The sequence below is a fragment of the Bos indicus genome, chromosome 10 (assembly GCF_029378745.1).
Source record: "Bos indicus isolate NIAB-ARS_2022 breed Sahiwal x Tharparkar chromosome 10, NIAB-ARS_B.indTharparkar_mat_pri_1.0, whole genome shotgun sequence".
Classification (NCBI taxonomy): Eukaryota; Metazoa; Chordata; class Mammalia; order Artiodactyla; family Bovidae; genus Bos; species Bos indicus.
The window spans coordinates 79764091-79787618 of NC_091769.1; the positions used below are offsets into that span (position 1 = coordinate 79764091).

The following is a 23528-nucleotide window of genomic DNA, read 5'->3' on the forward strand; positions in this document are numbered from 1 at the left end:
TTTAGGCAACCAATTTTATTTAAAATATATTTAATAAAATGTCTTATATACTTACTTGCTGCTGCTGCTGCTGCTGCTAAGTCACTTCAGTCATGTCCGACTCTGTGCGACCCCATATAGGGCAGCCCACCAGGCTCCCCCGGGCCTGGGATTCTCCAGGCAAGAACACTGGAGAGGGTGGCCGTTTCCTTCTCCAATGCATGAAAGTGAAAAGTGAAAGTGAAGTCGCTCAGTCGTATCCAACTCTTCAAAACCCCATGGGCTGCAGCCTACCAGTCTCCTCCATCCATGGGATTTTCCAGGCAAGAGTACTAGAATGGGGTGCCATCACCTTCTCCATATACTTACCTAGAAGGTATCATTTTCATTGTTCTTTATTCCTTTGTATAGATCCAGATTTCAATTTGATGTTATTTCCCTTCTACCTGAAGGACTTACTTTATTATTTCTTGTAATGTAGGTCAGCTGGTGATGAATTTTTTCAGCTTTTGTATGTTTAAAGAGCTCTTTACTTTACCTTTGTTTTTGGAAGATAGTTTTCCTGGGAATAGAATTCTCAGTTGAGTTTTCACTTTCAGTTTTTTGAAGTTGTGCTACTGTATTTTTACTTTCGTTGTTTCTAACTAGAAACTGCACTTATTTTTGTTTCTCTGTATATAACACATCTTTTTCTCTTGTTCCTTTTTCTTTCTTTTCACTTGTTTCGAGCAACTTAATTGTGATGTACCTTTATGTCATTTTCTTATGTTTTTTATGTTTGGGATTTGTTGAGCTTTTTGATATTTGGAGTTACAGTTTTTATCAAATTTGGCAAAATCCTGACCATTACCTTTTCAAAAGTTTTTCTTCTCTTTTACTTCTTTTCTCCTCCTTGGAGACTCCAATTACACATATAGTAAGCCACCTAGTATATTCAAAGGCAGAGACATTATTTTGCCAACAAATGTCCGTCTAGTCAAGGCTATGGTTTTTCCAGTGGTCATGTATGGATGTGAGAGTTGGACTGTGAAGAAAGCTGAGCACCGAAGAATTGATGCTTTTGAACTGTGGTGCTGGAGAAGACTCTTGAGAGTCCCTTGGACTGCAAGGAGATCCAACCAGTCCATTCTAAAGGAGATCAGTCCTGGGTGTTCTTTGGAAGGAATGATGCTAAAGCTGAAACTCCAGTACTTTGGCCACCTCATGTGAAGAGTTGAGTCATTGGAAAAGACTCTGTTGCTGGGAGGGATTGGGGGCAGAAGGAGAAGGGGACGACAGAGGATGAGATGGCTGGATGGCATCACTGACTCGATGGACATGAGTCTGAGTGAACTCCGGGAGTTGGTGGTGGACAGGGAGGCCTGACATGCTGCAATTCATGAGGTTGCAAAGAGTTGGACATGACTGAGCGACTGAACTGAACTGAACTGAACTGAAGCCACCTCAGGTTGTCTCATAGCTCAGTGATGCTCTTTTCATTTTGTTGATTTTTTTCTGCATTTCATTTTAGATAGTGAATGTTGCTATCGCTTCTACCATTAATCCTATGCAGTGTATTTGTCATCTCATATATTGTAGTGTTTATCTATAAAAGTTTGATTTTCAATCTTTGTGCCATCTCTATTTAACTTTTCAAACATACAGAATATAGTTAAAATAAGTATTTTAATGTTCTTGTCTACTCATTCTAGCATTTATGTCAGTACTGAGTCCATTTCAGTGACTGATTTTTCTCCTTATTATAGGTCTCAACTTTGCAGTTTCTATACATATTTAGTTATATTTGATTAGATGCTAGACATTGTGAGTTTCACCTTCTTGGGTGCTGTATTTTTTTGTACTCCTGTAAATGTTAAGTTTTGTTTTGGGATACAGTTGAATTATTTGGAAACAGTTTGATCCTTTTGTATCTTGCTTTTAAGATTGGGGGGTCGGGGTAGGGGCAGAACCAGAACCATTTGGTTTAAACCAAATTATTCTTCCCTATCAAGGCAAGATCCTTCTGTATACTCTATTCAGTGCTCCATGATTTATGAAATTTAGTCTGGTTGATGAGGAGATAGGCATTATGCCTGGCTTTGTGTGAGTACCAGGCACTTGTCTCTTTGCTCCTATCAATCTTTTTTTCTACAGCCTCAAGCAGTTTTCTCACATGCATGTATTGAGGGGGATTCCTCACAGATCTCTCCTGAGAACTCTAGCTGCCTTGTTCTTCCCAGGTCCTAGGCTTCATCTCGTCAACTTGAGGGGTCTGCTTGACTCCATCTGGGCTCTATCTCCTTGTATCATAGCCTAGAAATTATTTCAGGGCAGTATGCTGGGGCAATCATAGAGTGTTCTTTGTTTTTCTGTCTCTGAGGGATCACTCTTTTTCACTGCTTGATGTCCAATGTCTTGGGAGGGAGGGAGAAAGTTGTTTCATATGTTTCATCTTAAAACTTTTCTTTTTTTTTTTTTACTATTCTAGGTGATGGGGTAAATCTGATCCCTATTACTCCATCTTGGTCAGAAGCAATAAAGCTTTTAAGTTTTCAGTGGTGGTTATAAAAATGACCAATAGTAAAACAGGGAGTCTCTAACCAAAATATCCATGGTATTTTTTCATAACTTTAGAAATTGGAAAGAGAATTAATCTCAGAATTATCATTATCTATTCTTTCTTCCACTCATATCCATCACAAACATTTACACAACAAGATTCGTTGAACAAATAGTCAATCACATCATTCAGGGAGGGGAACATTGAATCTAAGAGGAAAAGCCATCACAAGCCACTAGAATTATAAGTTTCAAAGAACATATTATGTAAAAAGGAAATGATGTCAAGTGAATTGAGTTGGTATCATAGTACAGTACTATTTTAATTTCTTTATATCAGTAAATAGCTGTGAAATTTTTGGTTTTGTTTGTTTTATTTGTGCTTCACAGGGAAGCCAAGTGATTTTTGCCAAAAAAAGAAGCAGAAAAAAATAAGAAAATGCTAGAGAAATGTAGGTTATCTCTTACATGTTCTTATAGCCCCTATAATGTCAGCTTAGTCAATAAATGTTTGCAAAAATCCAACTAGAATGTGATAAGGTAGTTGCTGTAGCTGCTTTCTCTTTTCCTACTTTTGTAAAAGTAGGAAAGTTCATGGATAAATGGTAGTAATTAGCATGCAATTGTGAATCTAGGTTGCAATTTGCAAGTGTGAGTTTCAAACTGACTAGGCCCTCAGAACAGAAAGACCCTTCTAAGACTGGTACACAAAGACTTGGAGTTCATCTGCCCAGTTTATATGACTAATTAGCACTTAGGGTTTTCTTCAATAGGGGCTAGTGAAATAAGACCTAAATAATATCTTGTAAGATTTTTTTTTTTTCTATCTGTACTTCTCAGAAGAGGGGCTTGTTGAATTGGAATGGAAAAATTAAACAGATTTTTAAATGAAGCCCTGATATACTGGCTGCTTGCCTGCTCTATTGGGACAACTCTGGTTCCAGGGAAAGAGAATGCTTTTTTTGTTTATTTGTTTGTTTCCAGACAATTTCCTGCGTCATCACATTTTTTGTGAGAGCCAAGTGTTTGAGGTTGATGATGTTGACAGAGCCCTTGGAGAATCGAAGGAGTTCATCGCCACAGAGAAAAGCTTTTGTATTTCAAGTTCTGAAATCCCAGAATATTTTTCTATAGCATTGTTATTGCTAGCTTTTTATGTCTTTTTATTGGAGAAGACTGATCTCCCTTTTATCTAGTCATCAGCTTTTTAGGTGGATTACTCTTTTAAGTCGAGAAGGCTTTTTAGAAAAACTATTTCTCTTGGTATTTATGAAACTCACAACCACGTATCTTGCTCTATTTGAGTCTGTCTGGCTGGTTGTACATGTTGTAATCCCAGAGGCTTAGAGTTTCATTGTAACTATAAATTCTATGTTTATTCATATTTAATTTTCCTATAATAGAATCATTGTTTAATTAATGATATTATCTCTTGAAGTGTTTGGGAAAATATAAAATATGTTTGAACTATAATGAATTATAATGGTTTCCATTTATTTACAAATTTACTTTTCTGAATAATGTACCCAAGACTATTTTTGACAATTTGAAAACAGAAACTTTTTATATATGTGTGTACACACACACACACACACACACACACACACATACACATGTTTTTCTGGTAAGATTTGGGACTCTGACATAAAGGTATAAAGTCTTATTCATAATAGAGTTCTCAGTCTGGTTCCATAGCATCTCTGATTCAAAGAGAGTGTCACAGTTTGTAAAAAGACTTACCTTTGGTAGCTGAGGTGGTGATTTTGGAGAAATTGTGGTAGAGGGGGAAGTGTTAAGTACAGAAATATTTTTCTAACATCTATTATATGCCAAGTGCTGGGCCAGACATCTGTATGTTATCCTTTTATAAATTGTCATTTCTGAGTCTCAGAAAATGACCTGATTAGGTGGGATTTATACAACTAGAAAATCTTACTGTTATTTCTTTTTTAAGCTAGACCTATAAAAGAGCATTAAAAATTCTTTTAATAGGAGTGCTTCTTTTTCTCTGCTTCAGATTTAAACTGTTATTCTATAAGCTAATCAACAGAGGGGTAATTAATATTTTAAAGCATGTTATAGGAAAGGCAAGGCATTATGAAAAATGGAGACACTAAATAAAATGTAATGAATAGTAGGTATGAAATCCGGTAGTCTGAGAACTATAGAATTAAAAATAATCTTAGAAATCGCTTGGACCATATATTTCACCTGACAGACTAGAAAATTGCTGTCCTTGCTGGGCTGGATGAAGCTCAAACTGAAATCAGGATTGCCAGGAGAAATATCAATAACCTCAGATAGGCAGATGATACCACCCTTATGGCAGAAAATGAAAAGAAACTAAAGAGCCTCTTGATGAAAGTGAAAGAGGAGAATGAAAAAGGTGGCTTAAAACTCAACATTCAAAAAATGAAGATCATGACATCCAGCCGCATCGCTTCATGGCAAATAGATGGGGAAACAATGGAAATAGTGACAGATTTTATTTTCTTGGGCTCCAAAATCACTGCAGATGGTGACTGCAGCCATGAAATTAAAAGTCACTTGTTCCTTGGAAGAAAAGTAGTGACCAACCTAGACAGCATATGAAAAAGCAGAGACAGTACTTTGCTGACAAAGGTTCGCCTAGTCAAAGCTATGGTTTTTCCAGTAGTCATGTAGATGTGAGAGTTGTACTATAAAGAAAGCTGAGCACCAAGGAACTGATGCTTTTGAACTGTGGTTTTGGAGAAGACTCTTGAGAATCCCTTGGACTGCAAGGAGATCAAAGCAGTCAATCCTAAAGGAAATCAGTCCTGAATATTCATTGGAAGGACTAATGCTGAAGCTGAAGCTCCAATACTTTGGCCACCTGATGAGAAGAACTGATTCACTGGAAAAGACCCTGATGTTGGGCAAGATTGAAGACAGGAGGAGAAAGGGACAACAGAGGATGAGATGGTTGGATGGCATCACCAACTCGATGGACATGAGTTTGAGCAAGCTCTGGGGGTTGGTGATGGACTGGGAAGCCTGGCATGCTGCAGTCCATGGGGTCGCAAATAGTCAGACACGACTGAGTGACTGAACTGAAGGAACATGTAGCTCATGGCAGACTATTCTCATCACACCCTTCCCATAAACTTTTTTTTTTCCCTCCCCCATATCCCATTCCAACCTGCCTTGACAAAACACAGTGAACAGGAACCATTGTATGAATCGGAAGGAAAATGCCTTAAATATATGAGTTATAATGACTTGGTAAGTGCTATAAAAATACTCTGTAACTGAGTTGGAAGTTGCATCATCCATGCCTGTGGCACTATGGACTGGGCCCAAGTGGTATAATTCTTTACTGTAACACTGAAGTAATGTTTGCATCTGCCGAGTAAATAGGTTAGATTTCAAACCCGTGAAATGGCCAACTGTAATTGTTCAATTCCAGTGAACCACAGGTATATTTTGTTTACTTTACTTCTTACTGTCTTCTTTAGGTATGCTGAGCCATCTAATTAAGATTGTGTTCTTATATGAATCTACAAGGTGAGCTGTAAAGTCACTCAATGTATTTGAATGCCTACATATTATACAGCCCTGCTGTCTTAAATGTACAAACTCTTTAATAGAGTATAAGTCCATTTCTATACAGAAAACAATAATTTTCATCTACATATGTCATGGTAATGGTAGAAATAACATATTGTAATAATAGAGCATGCTGCTGCTGCTGCTGCTGCTGCTGCTGCTGCTAAGTTGCTTCAGTTGTGTCCGACTCTGTGCGACCCCATAGATGGCAGCCCACCAGGCTCCCCCGTCCCTGGGATTCTCCAGGCAAGAACACTGGAGTGGGTTGCCATTTCCTTCTCCAATGCAGGAAAGTGAAAAGTGAAAGGGAAGTCGCTCAGTCGTGTCTGACTCTTCGCAACCCCATGGACTGCAGCCCACCAGGCTCCTCCGTCCATGGGATTTTCCAGGCAAGAGTGCTGGAGTGGGGTGCCATTGCCTTCTCCAAATAGAGCATGAGAAATCAGAAATTTTAGATTCATCTTTTCCCTTACTGTCAATTTTCATCGGATCTGGCTTGAATCATTTCCTTTCTCTTTAGCTTCTTTATCTGGTGAAGGTGAATAATAATACTTTCATTTGCCCCACAGAGGTGCTGGGAGAATGAAAGATAAATTTTTCCAAAGCATTTTGAGCTATTTAAAACAAAGATTATTTGTTTATTTGATTATTATATTGTTATTTCTTACATTCAAATACCACAGTAAGTGTTAGAAGAGGCTCAAAAGATTTGGTTGTTTTTCATAATTTCATTTGTAGTAGGTAAGAAGGTGAGTATAATGGCCTGCATCTTATAAACAAAGACTAAGGCCCCAAAAGATTTGTTTATTGTGGCACTTAAAATGAATATCCCTTTATGAGAACTGGGAGAAATCAGTGAGGGTATAGGCAATAACACTGGCCATGAGTTGATAATTATTGAAACTGTTAATGGGTATATGGGGGATCATTATACTTTCCTGTACACCTTGTCTGTGTTTGAAAGTTTGCGTAATACAAAGTTAAAAATATATTGATTTTAAAAAACGAATGGCCACTGTTTTTATTTACAAAGTCCTTTTCAAAAGCTACTGAGTCCCTTTATCTCCTAGGCCTGGATAATTCTTTATTTCATAGGGTTCAGCAAAAAAAATTAACATGCTTGGATCAGAGCACAGGCATTTTAGTTTTTCATATTTAGTGTTTATGTTCTATTTCCTCATGGCTCAGCTGGTAAAGAGTCCTCCTACAATGTGGGAGACCTGGGTTCAATCCCTGTGTTGGGAAGATCCCCTGGAGAAGGGAGAGGCTACCCACTTCAGTATTCTGGCCTGGAGAATTCCATGGATTGTATACATGGGGTTGCAAAGAGTCAGACACAACTGACCGACTTTCATTCACTCTTTTTCCATTGCTTTTTCAGTCACCTGCTACTTTTATCACTTTAATGTAATCGATTATTTTTTAAAGAATTAATAGATTACTTTTTTTCTTACTCCTATTCCAGATACTTGTTAGCTTCTCTTTGTTGTTGTTGATTTTAGATTTTCCTTTTCCTGTTTCTGAAAATTGTTGGGAATTATAAGCAGTCACTTATTAACCCAATTATTTTATGCTTCAGCAGACTTGTCAGTGGGTGGGCCATATGAATTATTTCAGCTTTTAGCGACACAGATCAACCTTGCTACTCCATACCCACAATGGAAAGCTGCTGACCTCCCCACTGCAGGATCTTATAATCAAACGGCATGTGAAACATGTGAGAGCACTCATATTAAACAAACAAAAACAACCCTCAACCTGGGTTATTTTCACTGGTAGACTTGAATGCTTAAAGCTTGTTATTTCATAGGCTCCTAGATAACACGAATGCTGGACTGAAAATGCAACATAATAGTATTTATTTGTTTTTAGACATCAAAGAAATTAAATTTAGAATATAATCATAGGACTTTAGAGTTAAGAAAGCTCAGTTTATGTGTGAAAAAACTAAAGTCTAGAATGGCCAAGTAATTTTCTGGGTTACGTAACTCAGTACTGGCAGAGCTGGTTAGCTTTCAATTCAGAGTTCTCAACTGGGTTGCCTCTCAAGAGCATTTAGGTCCTTGATGTTGTTTGTGAACACTAGATATGCCTCTGCTTTTTCTATTAATAGCTTAGAAATTTTACTGTTCTGGAATGCCATGATGAGCCATTTTGAAGCCTGGGGCAAAGGAAAAAGTCAATGATGTTGACCTTGCCTTTATTTAAAATTCTGATATTTTCTTCATCATGGATTTTTGGCATTAATTCTGAATTTTAAATTGTGCATTAAAATATCATTAATCTTGCTTCTATTTTGATTACCGAGTTTTGCATCTAAGGTGGGTATCTCACTCGACACACCCTAGTCCCAATCATGATATTTTGATGATTAAATCCAGTTTAACCCCTCTTTCAGTCTTCTGGAAGTTATTAAAAAAAAAAACTATTAATATTAAATCATTATACTCAAAGCAAACCTTTACTGTTGGCCACCTAGAAATGTGGCAACAAAGAAAAGAAACCAAATTTGCATGTGCTATTCATTGACATCATAGTAGGTAACTCAAAGCATAGTAATTTTTGGCTCCATGAATTTAAGCTCTTTTAGACTCTATACCAGAGAAGGCAATGGCAACCCACTCAAGTACTCTTGCCTGGAGAATCCCAGGGACGGGGGAGCCTGGTGGGCTGCCGTCTGTGGGGCTGCACAGAGTCAGACACGACTGAAGCGACTTAGCCGCGGCAGACTCTATACCAGTTTATTGAAAAGAACTCAAAGCCAATCATGGGTTCTGATCCTTGACTGCATTGTGTTTTTCGGTCTTATATAATTGTGTTTGTTTTGATTTCTATAAAGTGAGAACCAGAGGAAGGAAGCTCTTTATAGGCTTATTGTGTTCATTATTTTACTTGGTCTTTTCAACAACTGTTTGAGATAGGTAACTCATAGGTTAGGACCTTTTTGGTTCCAAGTGATAAAACCCAACTCAATCCTGACTTAAGTAAAAATAAAAGGGAATTCATTACCTAACGTAACTGAAGAACGTAAGGGGTAGATCGAACTTCAGGTATTTTACATCGTCTCATCAAGGCTTGGTCTCTCTCTGTCTCTTGACTTTATTTTCCACTGGGTTGATTTTTCCCACACAGAAGCTCTAGGCTTATGGTCCTACTCGCTTAACAACTTCAGGAGAAAGACAATGCATCTTTCCTCTTTCTCCAGCAAAATGCCTCAGAATTGAGTATAATTGGCCCAGCTTGGGTCACATGCCCATCCTTGTGCTATTAATTAATGCCTAGGACATGCATTTATTTCACTGGTTAGGCGGGCCTCACATGCTCAACCCTGGAGCACAGGAATATAATGAGAGTGGAAAAACTGTTTCCTCCTAAGGAAGAGAGGACTGGGCTGGAGGGCAAAGGCAAATGTCTACTAGGATGTTGTTATACCCGTTTCATTAATGAGGAAGTTGAGGCTTAATCAAGTTGATTTTCAGAAGGCTACGCAGCTATTGAGTGATAGTCCTAATTCCAGTCTGCGTAACTCTAAAGCCCATCTTCTTTTCTTCGTAACTTGTATCCCTAGAATACTGTGCTTCTTCCCTGATGGCTCAGGTGGTAAAGAATCTGCCCACCATGTGGGAGATATAGGTTTGAGCCCTGGGTGGGGAAGATCCCCTGGAGAAGGGGATGGCTACCCACACCAGTTTTCTTGCCTAGGGAATTCCATGGACAGAGGAACCTGGCATGGGGTTAAGCAACCAACACTTTGACTTCACGTTCTCCTGAATAAAACTGTGATGGTTGTCGTTCCTTTATAGCAGTTGTTTTCAGCTGGGGTGATTTTGCCTTTAGGGGAAATTTGGTGATGTCTGGAGACATTTTTTTGGTTGTCAGAACTGAGCAGGGAAGTTGAAGAGATACTGCTGGGTAGAATGCAAGGATGCTGCTGAACATCTGTGCACAGGACAGCACCTCACATGAAGAATTACCCAGCCCCAAACGCCAATATAGTGCGAAGGTTAAGAAACCCTCCTGTATAATAAGGTTCCAGTTCCAAGCTATTACTATTAAGAAAAATTTTGAAAGAAAGGTATGATACAGAGCAAGATTTGAAGGATTCAGACATCTAGGTACAGTTCAGTAGCCAATCAATTCAGAAAAACATTTATTTTCATAACAGCCAATATTAGAACACTGATTTCTCTTATTTAATGGGTAAAATTGTCATATTAGTGAAGTAAATCAAACAGAGAAAGCAAAATATCTGTGATATCACTTATGTGTGGAATCTAAAAAAAATTATACAAATAAACTTACTTATAGAAATAGACTCACAGACTTAGAGAATGAGCTTATGGTTCTGAGCTATGAGCCTGGGGGAAGTGATAGTTAGGGAGTTGGGGATGGACATGCACACACTGCCATATATAAAGTGGATAACCAACAAGACCCTGCTGTATCGCACAGGGAACCCTACTCAATGTTGTGTGACAGCCTGGATGGGAAGGGAATTTAGGGGAGAAGGGATACAAGAAAACCTATGGCTGAGTCACTCTGCTGTGTACCTAAAACAATCACAACACTGTTAATTGGTTATAATCCAACATAAGATAAAAGGTTAGAAAAAAGTTTTAAAAAATTGTTCTATAAAAGCTTTAGCTAATTTTTCAGGTATAATTTTTATTTCATATAAAATTTCTTTAAATTTAAATTTAAATAATCTAGGGTTATTTTAAATCAAATACTGAATGCTTTCAATTAAAAAATCTTCACAGTATTTATCTCCATTTGTTTAATCTTATTTTATTGCTTTCATGAGTTTTGGGTAGTTTTCAGCATACAAGTACTGTACATGTTTTGTTTGATTTACATCTAAGTACTTCATTTATTTTAGTGATGATAAATAGTATTTCTCCTAGTTTTACTGAGGTATAATTGACAAATAAAATTTGTATATTTAAAGCATACAACATGATTGATATATGTATACAATGTAAAATGATTACCATAGTTAATTAACATCCATTACCTCACATAGATACATTTTGTGTGAGTGTGGTGAGAAAACTTAAAATCTATCCTCAGCAAGTCTTAAGAATACAGAACAGTATTCTTGACTATAGTCACCATGATGTGCGTTAGATCCCCAGGACTTCATCTTATAACTGAAGGTTTGTGCCCTTTGACCAACATCTCCCCACTTCCTCCACCCACCATGGCGACCATGATTCTGCTCTCTGCTTCTCTGAGTTGGACTTTTCTATTTTTAAATTCCACGTAATGGTGAGATCATACAGTGTTTATCTTTCTCTGTCTGGCTTGTTTTACTTGGCTTAATGTCCTCCCTGTTCATCTATGTTGTCACAAGTGGAAGGATTTTCTTCCTTTTTTATGGCTAATTGTGTGAATGTGTACACGTGGGTGTGTGTATATCACACTTTATTTATTCTCAACATTGAGGCTGTATATCTATCTTGGCTATTGTGAGCAGTGCTTCCATGACCATGGGAGTACAGATATCTTGCCCAGATACTAATTTCATTTCCTTCAAATATACACCCAGAAGTAGGATTGCTTGATCACATAGCAGGTCTGTTTTTAATTTTATTTCAGTATCCTGTGTACAGGCTTCTCTGATGGCTCAGTCAGTGGTAAAAAATTTGCCTGCCAGTGCAGGAGACTTGGGTTTGATCCCTGGGTCAGGAAGATCCCCTGGAGAAGGAAAATGACAACCCACTTCAGTGTTCTTGCCTGGAAAATCCCATGGACAGAGGAGCCTGGCAGGCTACAGTCCATGTGGTTGCAAAGAGTCAGACATGACTTAGCAACTAAACAACAGCATCCCTGTGTACATGCTAATATGTAGAAATGATTTTTGATTACTTGTTTTATATCCTGTGACCTTGCTAAACTCACTTATTAGTTCTAAGAGGGTTTGGTGAGGGTTTTGGTATATTTCTTAGAGTTTTCTTTTTCTTTCATTGAAATATAATTGATGTACAGTATTATGGTACTTTCAGGTGTACAGCATAGTTATTTAACATTTACATACATTATGAAATGAAAAGTCTAGTAACCATCTGTCCCCATCCAAAGTTTCTACAGTATTATTGATGATATCCCCTAGGCTGTATATTACAACTTGTGACTTATTTATTTTATAACTGAAGTTTGTTCCTCTTAATTTCTTTTACTTATTTCTTTTATTCCCCTGGCCCTTCTCCTCTGGAAACCACCAGTTTCTTCTCTGTATCTATGAGTCTGTTTCCATTTTTTAAAACTCATTTTGTTTTTTAGATTCCATATATAAGTGAAGTCATAATTCCACATGTAAGAAATCTGACTTATTTCATTTAGCAAATACCCTCTAGGTCCATCCACATCTTCACCAGTAGCAAGATTTCATTCTTTTTATGGCTGAGTATGGGCTCCCCTAGTGGCTCAGTGGTAAAGAATCCACCTGCCAATGCAGGAGACTAGGGTTCAATCCCTGGGTCAGGAAGATTCCCTGGAGAAGGAAATGGCAACCAGTAACCAAATACTCCAGTATTCTTGCTTGGGAAATCTCATGGACAGAGGAGTCTGGTGGACTACAGTCCATGGGGTCACAAAAGAGTAGGGCACAACTTAGCAACTAAACAACGACAACAGCATTCCTTTGTGTGTGTGTGTGTGTGTGTGTGTGTGTGTGTGTGTGTGTGTGTGTGTGTATATCTCTTGGAGAAGGCAATGGCACCCCACTCCAGTACTCTTGCCTGGAAAATCCCATGGGTGAGGAGCCTGGTAGGCTGCAGTCCATGGGGTCGCTAAGAGTCGGACACGACTCAGTGACTTCACTTTCACTTTTCACTTTCGTGCATTGGAGAAGGAAATAGCAACCCGCTCCAGTGTTCTTGCCTGGAGAATCCCAGGGACGGGGGAGCCTGGTGGGCTGCCGTCTATGGGGTCGCACAGAGTCGGACACGACTGAAGCGACTTAGCATATATATATCTATATACCATGTCGTCTTTCCATTCATCTTCCGTTATACATTTAGGTTGCTTCCATGAATACTGAATAATTTTAAAACAAATATATAAGTTTATCTTAGATGCCTTTTAAACCTTTCAAATAGAAGATTCTATATGAGGGGAAATAATTATTTTTTAACCTCTCAGCCAAAGCATTTTTTAAAATTATGATGCAAATAGGATATTTAATGTGCTAGAAAATGTACAGAATTTTATTCCCTTTAATCAGCACATATTTTGGGGAAAAAGGAATGAAGGCAGAAGAGTATATTTAATATACTGTAGCTGCTAGTTATAGGGGCTTTCCTGGTGGCTCAGATGGTAAAGAATCTGCCTGCAGTGCTGAAAACCTGAGTTCAATCCCTGGGTTGGGAGGATCCCCTGGAGAAGAGAATAGCTACCCACTCCAGTATTCTGGCCTGGAGAATTCCATGGACAGAGGAGCCTGGCAGGCTACAGTCCATGGGGTCGCAAAGAGTCAGATACGACTGAGCAACTGAGCTGCTAGTTATGGGGCTTAGCATTTCAGAGAAATCAATCTGCTTGTTTAATGACACGAACATACTTCCAACAGTCCATCTCCTTAGGACTGCAAGTGCTTTCTGGATTGTGCAAGTCTGAATAACGTAGGAAAGCTGTACTTCTCTAGTCACACGTCACATAGTATTCCAGTAGAGTAATGGAATGAGTAGAGGGATAGTACAGAAGGCATTGACAGAGAAGTCTTTAACAATCCAGCAAATCAAATTTATTATTGGAATTGGAAGATTTGGGACTTTTCTCATTTTGCCTGTCTTACCAAATAATTTTTCAGTATCATATTCCAGGTGCCTCACAATTCTGTGCATGCACGGAATTACAGATCCATTTCTCTCTAATTCTTTTCAGCTTCACTGAACCCAAACCAGATCAACAGCATTTTCTCCAATTTCAACCAAATAATTCCTACTTGTCTTGGTATCTCACGTGGAAGACCCTCCTTCTGTCTTGCTTTAATCACTTGAGGTCCCTTCAGCCCATGCCTATCACCCCCTGGTTTGGCTTCGTTTTTTAATTCACCATCCACCCAGCTCTATGATTGCTTCTTTTGTTCCTTCTGTTTTCTTTTGGCCTCAGTTCCCTCTCCTTTATTATATTTCCTCCATGCAGATTACTCTTACTTCCTTTTGTGTCCCAAGCCTTAAATGTTGTTGTTGTTTAGTGGCTAAGTCATGTCAGAACTCTTTGCAAATCCATGGACTGCAGCACGCCAGGCCCCTCTGACAATGAAGCAAGAATATTAGAGTGGGTTTCCACTACCTTCTCCAGGGGATTTTCCCTCCCCAGGGATCAAGCCTTCCTCTCCTGCTTGGCAGGTGGATTCTTTACCACTGAGCCACCTGGTAAGTCCTCAAGCCTTATTTACTGGTTTCATATCCCTAGATATCCCCATTTCATAGTTCGTGTCCTCACCTACTAAGATGTCTAATGTCTACCCATCTAGCATATGTTAGTAAGGTATGGGTGTATAGACAAGCCATCTATTCATTGTTCATAAAATCCAATTTGCAATTTCCTGGGAAATAAGGCAACTACTTATCTTCAAACTACCCAAGGTCTTAGTCTCCAGAATGCAAGTCCTCCTGACACAGTAGCAGGGGTAATAATTGTATGTCTACAAAACATTTTGGGAAAATACCTTTGTAAATGGTGCTGGGTAAAATGTTACACTTTATTAGTATAGTCCTGCTAATTTCCTTGAGAAGAAATGTTCTTGGAGATTTGGAATTTCTTATCTCTCCATTTATATGCATTTTCCTGGTGCTGTCAGAAGTTTGCTCCTCCCCACAGTTTTGTGGGATATGTTGGTATTCTCAGTTTACAGAGCAGAGAGAAGAGAGGTCACTTGACTAACCGAGTCATCTGACTTGTTTAGAATTTTACAGCAAGCTAATTGCAGAGTCCTTGAGTTTCCTGGCTCTAGTTCCTGTGATATAAATATAAAATGATTTATTTTGCATTGCTTATTTATATAAATGCCTTAGAGCATTTCCTTTCCTTCTAATAAAATTGTAAAAACTCTTACCTGGTAAAGATATTGTTAGTATAGAAAAGAAATGAACTAGGGCCAAGGTTACCTCAATTTGATTACTGCCTCTCCAGCTGACTAGCTCTAAAGGATGTTGGTTCCTAGACTCTCCTTTCAAATTGTGAAAGCTGTACGCATTTTATTCTACACTGGTGATGTCCCTTGAAGTCCTTTAAAAAAAAACAAAACAGAAAACTTAAAGTACAAAGTGTTCTTATTGATTAACTTAAAAGGACCCTTGTTTGTGTTGCTAGGGCAGGTGATCCCATGGGTTAGCATTGTGGAGTGTGGTGGGAACTAGCCAGGTCTCAGTAATTTCTTTTGGATTTCTAGGACTGTCTTTCTGTGGAGTTGAAGTGGGGAAACAGCTTGTGGAACTGCTTTTGGTGCTGCCATGAGTGTGTTTGGGAAGAAAAGGGTGCATTCCGATGGTATGTTAGGGGGATGTTAGCTGTTCAGGAAAAATAACCCTTACCAAAGTTAATGGCTCCCACTAGCATTTTCAGTAACATGTACCAGATGTGGGTAGTTAATTATTCTCAGATCTGATAAGTACCTGCCAGCCAAGGCTAATTTTATTTTCAGTAAACAGTGGCCAAAGGTCCTAGCTGTTCATTTGATAGGATAGGGCCTGTTTGCACTTATCTATTAATAAAAGCACAACACTCCTTTAGTTTTCCTTTCCCAGGGCCAGATAAAACATTTCAGACACTCAATGTATTTGTCTTAGTAAATCAGGCAAAGTAAACAAATCTGGTGGATTAACTTGGTAAACAGAGAGTGGTTAAGTGTTACCTTTTGAGTTTAGCTCAATGCCATATAAATAGCATTAATCGCATGGTATTTTCAATAACCTTTATGGAGCAAGACAGAAGAGGCCTTTTTTTTTTTTTTTTCTTTCTTTCTTTCAGTCACAAGGGATATGGTGTGTTTCTTAAGTACTTTCAGATGTCCTTCTGTAGGAAGATTTGAAAATCACTTTAAAATGAAATTTATTCTTTTGTCCCATTAATAACGCATCAGGAAGCTTGCACCAGTTAATGTGTGTAAACCTGGAACCCTCCATGGATCCTCTTAGAAAGTAAGATTGCACAGTGGCATGTGGGCTTTGCCACAGAGAGATAAGGAACATCTAGAGGTTATTGATTTGGATGGAACAGTGGAAAGGGGACCACCTTTATGGTGGAGAAAGGGGCAGGGAGGCAGAAATTCAGACTTTATTCATCCAGAATTTTTCTCTTGGACAGAGTCCTATTAGGGTCAGGAGTGCTATTTATTTTGTGGTGTAGATGCTTGTCTTGTGAGAACTGGCATAAAACAGATCAGTTATTTCATACTAGCCAACAGAGCACCATTATATCAAAGTATCTTCCAGTTACACCAGGCCTGGACTGGATTTGTACTGGTGCTCCAGTCTCTCGCCAGCTCTCTGTATCATCTTGTATCCCTTGTTAAACTTTCTTTTTTTAGTAATGATCAAAACCAACTCTCTACTTATACAACACACACACATATATATTTTGCACTGGGTTTATACTCAAGGTTGTATGTACTTTATAAAATGCTTTTTAAGTTTTGCATGCTGTAGAATAATTCATTTAATTTGGTAAACATCATGCATAAGAGAAATAGCTGAAAGGCCTTAGAGACAATTCCCTACTCACACCTCCACCCCCATTCCTCTGCATTAATACCTTATTCTACAAAAGGGTGATCTGACCCAGTGCTGTGAATACAGTGCCAGGTGAACAGAGTACAAGGTACCCACCCAGTGGTAACATCCCGGATGTGACTGATGATGATAGAGTGGAAGAGACAGTGAAAGCCAGGAATTTAGATCTGTTCTCTCTTTTCAGCTTCACTTTATTGACCTACTCAGGGACAACTGAATGACTGCAATTGTCTTCTTGCCACCAGACCTATCCAACTGCAGTCTATTCTCGGGCCATTTCTAGATTAGCCTTCCAAAATACAAGTCATAAAGTGTCACTTTCTCACTTTAAAAAATTTGGTAGTGGATTCTTGTGTCCTTACAAGATAAGACTTAAACTTCTGATATTATCACGGTCTTAATTATTTTTACCTTGTTTCTAGCTTGGCATCCTCTCGCTGGTTTATGCTTCAACCATATTGAATATTTGTGTGTTATTAAACATACATGTTGTTGAACACTCTACCCTCTCTCTGTCCATTTCTTTGATCGATGAATACCCGTTGATTTTTTAACACCCAGTTTCAGCATAAAGTCTCTAGTGACTCAAATGGAATTGATTAATCTTGCTTCATCGTACCCTGTGCATATTGCTTACATAGTTCCTATGAAACCTATGGCACGTACTTTGTGTATTGCCTTTTCTTCGTACTTAATTACCAGAGGGATTGTATCTTGTCCAGTTTTGTATTTTCGTGTCCAGCTGAGTGATTGGCACAGAGCTAGGACCTGTCTGGTTGGTTGGATGGATGGATGGATAGATAGTTGAGTGTATGCATGGATGGATGAAGTAAAGTCCCATAACCATATCTCCTTGCTCAAATTCCACTCCCTTTTCAGTGTTGCATGGAAATAGCCCTTAAAAGTACCCAGATTAAGATTTGATAGGTATACCTGGTCTTTACTTGTGTGAGTGAAGGATCAAGAAGAACGCTCCCATACTCCTTGTACTTACCCAGAGATTTCATAGTCTGAAATTTCACCTTAAAGACTCATTCATCAGTTTTCTTATATTCTGTCTACATTTCCTGCCCTCTTTAGAACTTTATACATAGTTGTGAAGTCCTTCCATAAGCATTGTCTTATTTAGTTTTGAAAAGGACTTTATTAGATAGATTTCTATTATATATATTTTAGAGGTAAAAGAATATAACTTCAAAGCAATTCACTGATCTGCCTAAGGTCATTCCTTTGCCATGGATGAGCTAGTGCTGAGCTGAAGGCCTTTGACCCTGGCATCCTCTTTTCTTTAGCCCCTTGCCTTAGAAGGAGACACAGATCTATTAGTCATTAAATACTTTAGGATATTAATACTGTTTGATATTAATCAAACAGATCACTGTCTCCATGCCAGCTCACCAGATTCTGAGGAAAATAAGAGTTTTGATTTCTAAATTGGGAAGGAGAAGTAATATGAAGAGAAAAAATGAAGGATAATTTTAAAGACTGGGTCAAGCACAAAGAGTTTGGTTAGATGTGACAGTGGCCCAGGATGGACACTATCTTAACGTAAATATACCAAATTTATATTTCTTAATTCACCACTTCTTTGTTAAACTACATTTTCACTAATAAAAGGGACATAGACATTTCTATCATCATTATATTGATATTCATACAGATCTTATCAAAGTACAAGGTGCCAAATATTGAAAATCGTATCCTTAACATGCCCAGAAGTGCCCTTTAAGCATCTTTAATATAGTTGTTTCATTGTTGTTGTTGATGTTCAGTCACTAACTTGTGTCTGACTCTGTGACCTCACGCACCACGGCTTGCCAGGCTTCCCTGCCTTTCACCATCTCCTGGAGCTTGATTAAACTCATGTTCATTGAGTTGGTGATGCCATCCAACCGTCTCATCCTCTGTCATCCCATTCTCCTCCTGCCTTCAATCTTTCCCAGAATCAGGGTCTTTTCCAGTGAGTCAGCTCTTTGCATCAGGTGGCCAAAGTATTGGAGCTTCAGCTTCAGCATCAGTCATTCCAATATGTATTCAGAGTTGATTTCCTTTAGGATTGACTGGTTTGATCTCCTTGCTGTCCAAGAGACTCTCAAGAGTCTTCTCCAGCATCACAATTCAAAAGCATCAGTTCTTTGGTGCTCAGACTTCTTTATGGTCCAACTCTCCCATTGGGAAACACAAACTGTTTTTATGACACAGGTGACATGGATGGGATTATGATTTGCTCTTTATCTCTCATGGTGGAGGCTTTCTTTCAAAAGTCTGATGTTCTTTGGCCCTCTGTGTTGAAGAGTAAGAGGTGCATGCACATGCATGGGCATCACATGTTTGTACCACACACACAGGTGCTTTAGGTACATGGGCAGTTTTGTTGACTGGTGTCTTTATTAGACGGTTTATGGCATGGAAACAGTGTCTTGTGGGTGGACCTCCAAATGTCTACGTCTGTATGTCTTTTCTCTACATAGAAAAGAAATCTTTTTGTCCAGAGAAGACGGTTTCAATTTTCTTTTTGAGAGTTAAACATCTGGTTGCCAGAGTTTAGGGAGCTGAGGGAGAGAAAGAGGCTAAGGTGCAGATGTTGTCTGTCCCAGGATGTAGACTCTTCCTTAAATCTTCCATTTCAGTTCAATTACCTCCTCCAGCCCACCCTCTACTTTTGTGTCCAGAACTCCTTTACATCCATTTCATTGGGAATAAATCCCTGAAGTATATGTTAATTGTGGGTAGGATTTAAACACAAGGCGATCAGAAAACCTTCCTGCAAAAAGAAGAAAGCAGGAGAATGTAAGGCTGAGTCCCTCTGTTGGGCACCTGAAACTATCATAGTGTTGTTAATCGACTATACTTCAATATAAAATAAAAAGTTTAAAAGAAGAAAAATGCAAGCTAAGACATGAATTTGGAGGAAAAAAAAAAAAAAAACAATGAATGGGAAATAGCCAATAATTCACTTCACTTTGTGTGAAGCACACATGAAGATCTGTACTTAAGAAGAAATGAACGTGGGAACAGAGACTAAAGCTTCAAAGACTAAGAAGCCTAGACTTCTGGAGGCATCAAAGAGCCAGCTTCTGCACACTCATTCATTCATTTGTTCAGTCAGTTTCCGAGAGCCTGGTAGATCGTTACTGGAGTTTTAAAAATGAGTTAGATCGGACTGCTGCTCCGTGACTTTGACTCAGTTCACTATTTTTCAGTTGAGGTCTCAACATGGAAAGATTTAATATTTCATATATATAATGTTGGAGCTCACAGATTCTAAGGAGGTTATCAGGCTTGGGAGACTTGATGTTTTTTGAGATCTGCATTTCTTTCTCCAACAATGAGATCATTTTGTTAGAGTATGAGAGCTTGGAAATATCTTTTATCTTCTTGTCAGTGAATGTTATTACTTATAGCACAAATATCACTTCTTCAGGTGGGCCATATGACCAAGGATCCAGGTGGGCCATATGACCAAGAGGCTCGAATGAACATTATCGCTTCATAAATGGAATTAAATTTGATGTTTAATAGAAATGGACTTCTAGAATTTTTTGCCATCAACCCAGGACCAAAATACAGGACAAAACTATTGTACATTGCCTAACATTGTGCTCAGTTCTGCAAAGTCCTTTTATGCTGTTGATGATAGTGGTGAAAATTTGTAAGTAGTTTTTGCCCACATATGTATGCCATGGTAAAGCAGTTTTCTTCCTTAGCAGTCTAGGAAGAACATTATTATATTTATAGACCTCAGTTACAAATTCTCTCCTTCAGACTATTGGCCTGAGCTTAAAAATATGACATGATTACACAAGCACTCTGGAATTTAGATTAAACAGCATTCAATTTGAAAATCTAATCATATTATCTAAATATCATGAAGTTATAACAGGCTGATTGATAGGGACCAACGGTGTCTTTTCCTGGCGCTACATGCCTTTCACTCAGCCAGCCTTTTCCAGCTAAGATGTTGATAAAGGCGACTATAAATCTTAATAGTTGCAGACAGTTTAAAAGCATAGTTCACTGGGTAAGGTCACACCCACTTAAGTGATCTATTTTGTATACTTTTCAAAAATAGGTTAATTAACTTAATAGAAATAATAGGACTCTCGTATTGATGTGCAATTACTACTAAAACAAGTTTTTTCTTTCTTTTTTTTTTTTCCCAAGTGAACATGATGTTCATGAAATTGAGGGCATAATAGCCATGACAAGAACCAGGCTTAGCAAGGCAGGTCACATTCAGCGAGTATATTTCAGACTTGCCCTTTAAAACCTGCCTTTATTCCCGTCCTAGGACATGGGCATGCCTCCACCAACGCATTTCATTCCTGGCACTCTCCTCTTTCAGTTTTCAGGAGGGATTATTCTTGCTATTTTGTTTCCCTAATCACTCTCACAGTCGTTTATATAGCCCCTGTTCCCTGAAGACTCCAACGTGCGTAGGATGCTCTATGAATTTGGGTCTCTGTTCTTTTTCATCTGGGGCTGTTTTCTTCACTCTTCTAACAAATGATTCATCTGGTACCCTGGGAGAAGCATGGTTTCAGAGGAGGCTGCAGTGAAGGACGACGAGGGAGGGCCCAGGCCAGAGTCATGTTTGGGACAAGTTATATTGTCCTAAAATGGCCTGGTTTCATTTTATTGTTTAGTGCCTGGTTCCAGCTTTCTACACTCAAAGTGATTTACCCTACTCTAAGACCTCTTGCTGATGGCTTAACCTTCTTATTTTATTATTGGTCACTCACTTTGCATAATTTGATTTTTTCCATTTATTTAGTCTTTAAAATAGACCTTACAGTTTTATATCTTAAATCAAGTGTATGGGTGTTTATTATATTATTTTTCAGAACACCTCAATATATTTAAAATAGCATATTACGTTTTAAGATGTGCATCCCTTCCTTCAATGTGGTATCTTATATCACAAACAGCTCTCTCTGTGGATATTGCTGAGTCCTCAGGGCTTGAATTCTCCTGTGGCCTAGGCGGTATAAGAGGGAGTTGGTTGTTGTTTAGTTGCTAAATCATGTCTAACTCTTTGTGACCCCATGGACTGTAGACCGCCAGGCTCCTCTTTCCATGGGATTTCCTAGGCAAGAATTCTGGAGTGGGTTGCCATTTCCTTCTTCAGGGCATCTTCCCGACCCAGGGATCGAAGCCACGAATCCTGCTTCGGTAGGAAGATTCTTTACTGTCTGAGCCACCTGGTTAGTGATATCTGTACATATGAGGGCAGGATGCATTTTGAACCAATGGGCATATTTTGAACTGGGGATCCCAGGTGGATTCCTAGTTTATCTTACGGCTGTACTGTTTTTCCACTTCCTTACACTGCCCTGCCAACACAGCCTTTTCTAAACAGAAACAAATCTTGTTGGTACGTATGTGTGAATGTACATAGAAAAGAGCAGGTAATACTTAGCTGGGGTAGAAAGAACCTTTTAACCATCTCCCTGCCTTAGGTTCATTAGAGAAATGCCTTCCTTACAGATGGTTGCAATGACTGTGAAGTTCAGTTTTCAGACTTAGTTTTCTGTTGAGCAATAAAATGGTTCACCTGCAGTGCAGGATGGAACCACCCCACTTGAATATGCCATATTCCTCTGTTTCCTAGGTTAATGTTAGTGGTTTTCCCTCCCAAGCATTCTCTCTAGAGTTTAGCAGCATTCCTTTCTTGAAAGCAAAGACCTCATTTCCTATTTCTTTCATATCCTCTAATTTGCCCAGTACAGGGTCCAATTGAGAACAAGCGTTTGTTAAAAACATTTTAGGTAATTAACTAGAAAACGTCTGGCTTGGGTTTCAGAGAGCATGAGAGATTGGGCACGGGAAGTTCTGGCAACGGAAGAATTGAACTCAAAGGGATATCTTTTTTTGTTACTATTTTTCTTTAATAATAAAAGAATTATAAGTACCTTGTACATATAAGATTTGGGAGCACAAAATTGTTTTAAAAACGGATCCATCTGCTCCTAAGAATACACTTAAAATAATTGAAAAAAAGTTGTATACAAATGTTCATAGCATCATTATTAGTAATACCCCCAAAGTGGAAATACCTTAAATATACATCAGTGGATGAATGAATAAACAACAGGTGGCATGTCCATACAATGAAATATTATTTGATGGTAAACAGAAATGAAGTACTGATACATGTTACAATGTAGATGAACCTTGAAAACATTATGCTAAGTGAAAGAAGCCTTTCACCAAAGACCGCACATTCTAAGATAACATTTGTGTGAAATGCCCAGAGCAGGGAAATCTATAGAGACAGAAATTAGGTTAGTGGTTGCTTACGGATGGGAGTGGGTGGGCTTGTGGATGATAGCTAAAGGGTACAGGATTTCTTTTTGAAGTGATAAAAAGGTTCTAAAATTGATTGTGGTAATGGTTGTACCACTCAGTGACTATTTTAAAAATGATTGAGAATTTTCCAATGAATGAATTGTATAGTATGTGAATTATCTCTCAATAAAGCTATTATAAAAAAAGTTAATGATCTAAAAACCCATCCTTAAATATCTACTGTTAATAATATTATATTTCCTTCATCTTTAAATATTTAAATTTTTACACACTTTAGCTCATAGTTTACATAATCTTGTATAGTGTTTTCATTTGCCATTTCATCATGATCATTTTCTCATTCTATTAAAAAATTTTTTGTAAACAGATTTTTAATGGCCACAAAATAAATTCTCTCAT

At 38.3% G+C, this 23528-nt stretch overlaps 1 protein-coding gene and 1 long non-coding RNA gene across 7 annotated transcripts in view; one reads left to right on the plus strand and one right to left on the minus strand.

Annotated features, from left to right (window-relative positions):
* Positions 1-23528, plus strand: part of RAD51B (RAD51 paralog B) — a 619901-nt gene that overhangs the window by 286970 nt on the left and 309403 nt on the right. The window lies entirely within an intron of this gene.
* The window catches only part of LOC139185121 (uncharacterized), a 28298-nt gene continuing 23218 nt past the window's right edge, over positions 18449-23528 (minus strand). Inside the window, exon 3 of the long non-coding RNA XR_011568663.1 lies at positions 18449-19584. This is a non-coding gene — a long non-coding RNA (uncharacterized lncRNA). The remainder of the gene's footprint in view (positions 19585-23528) is intronic.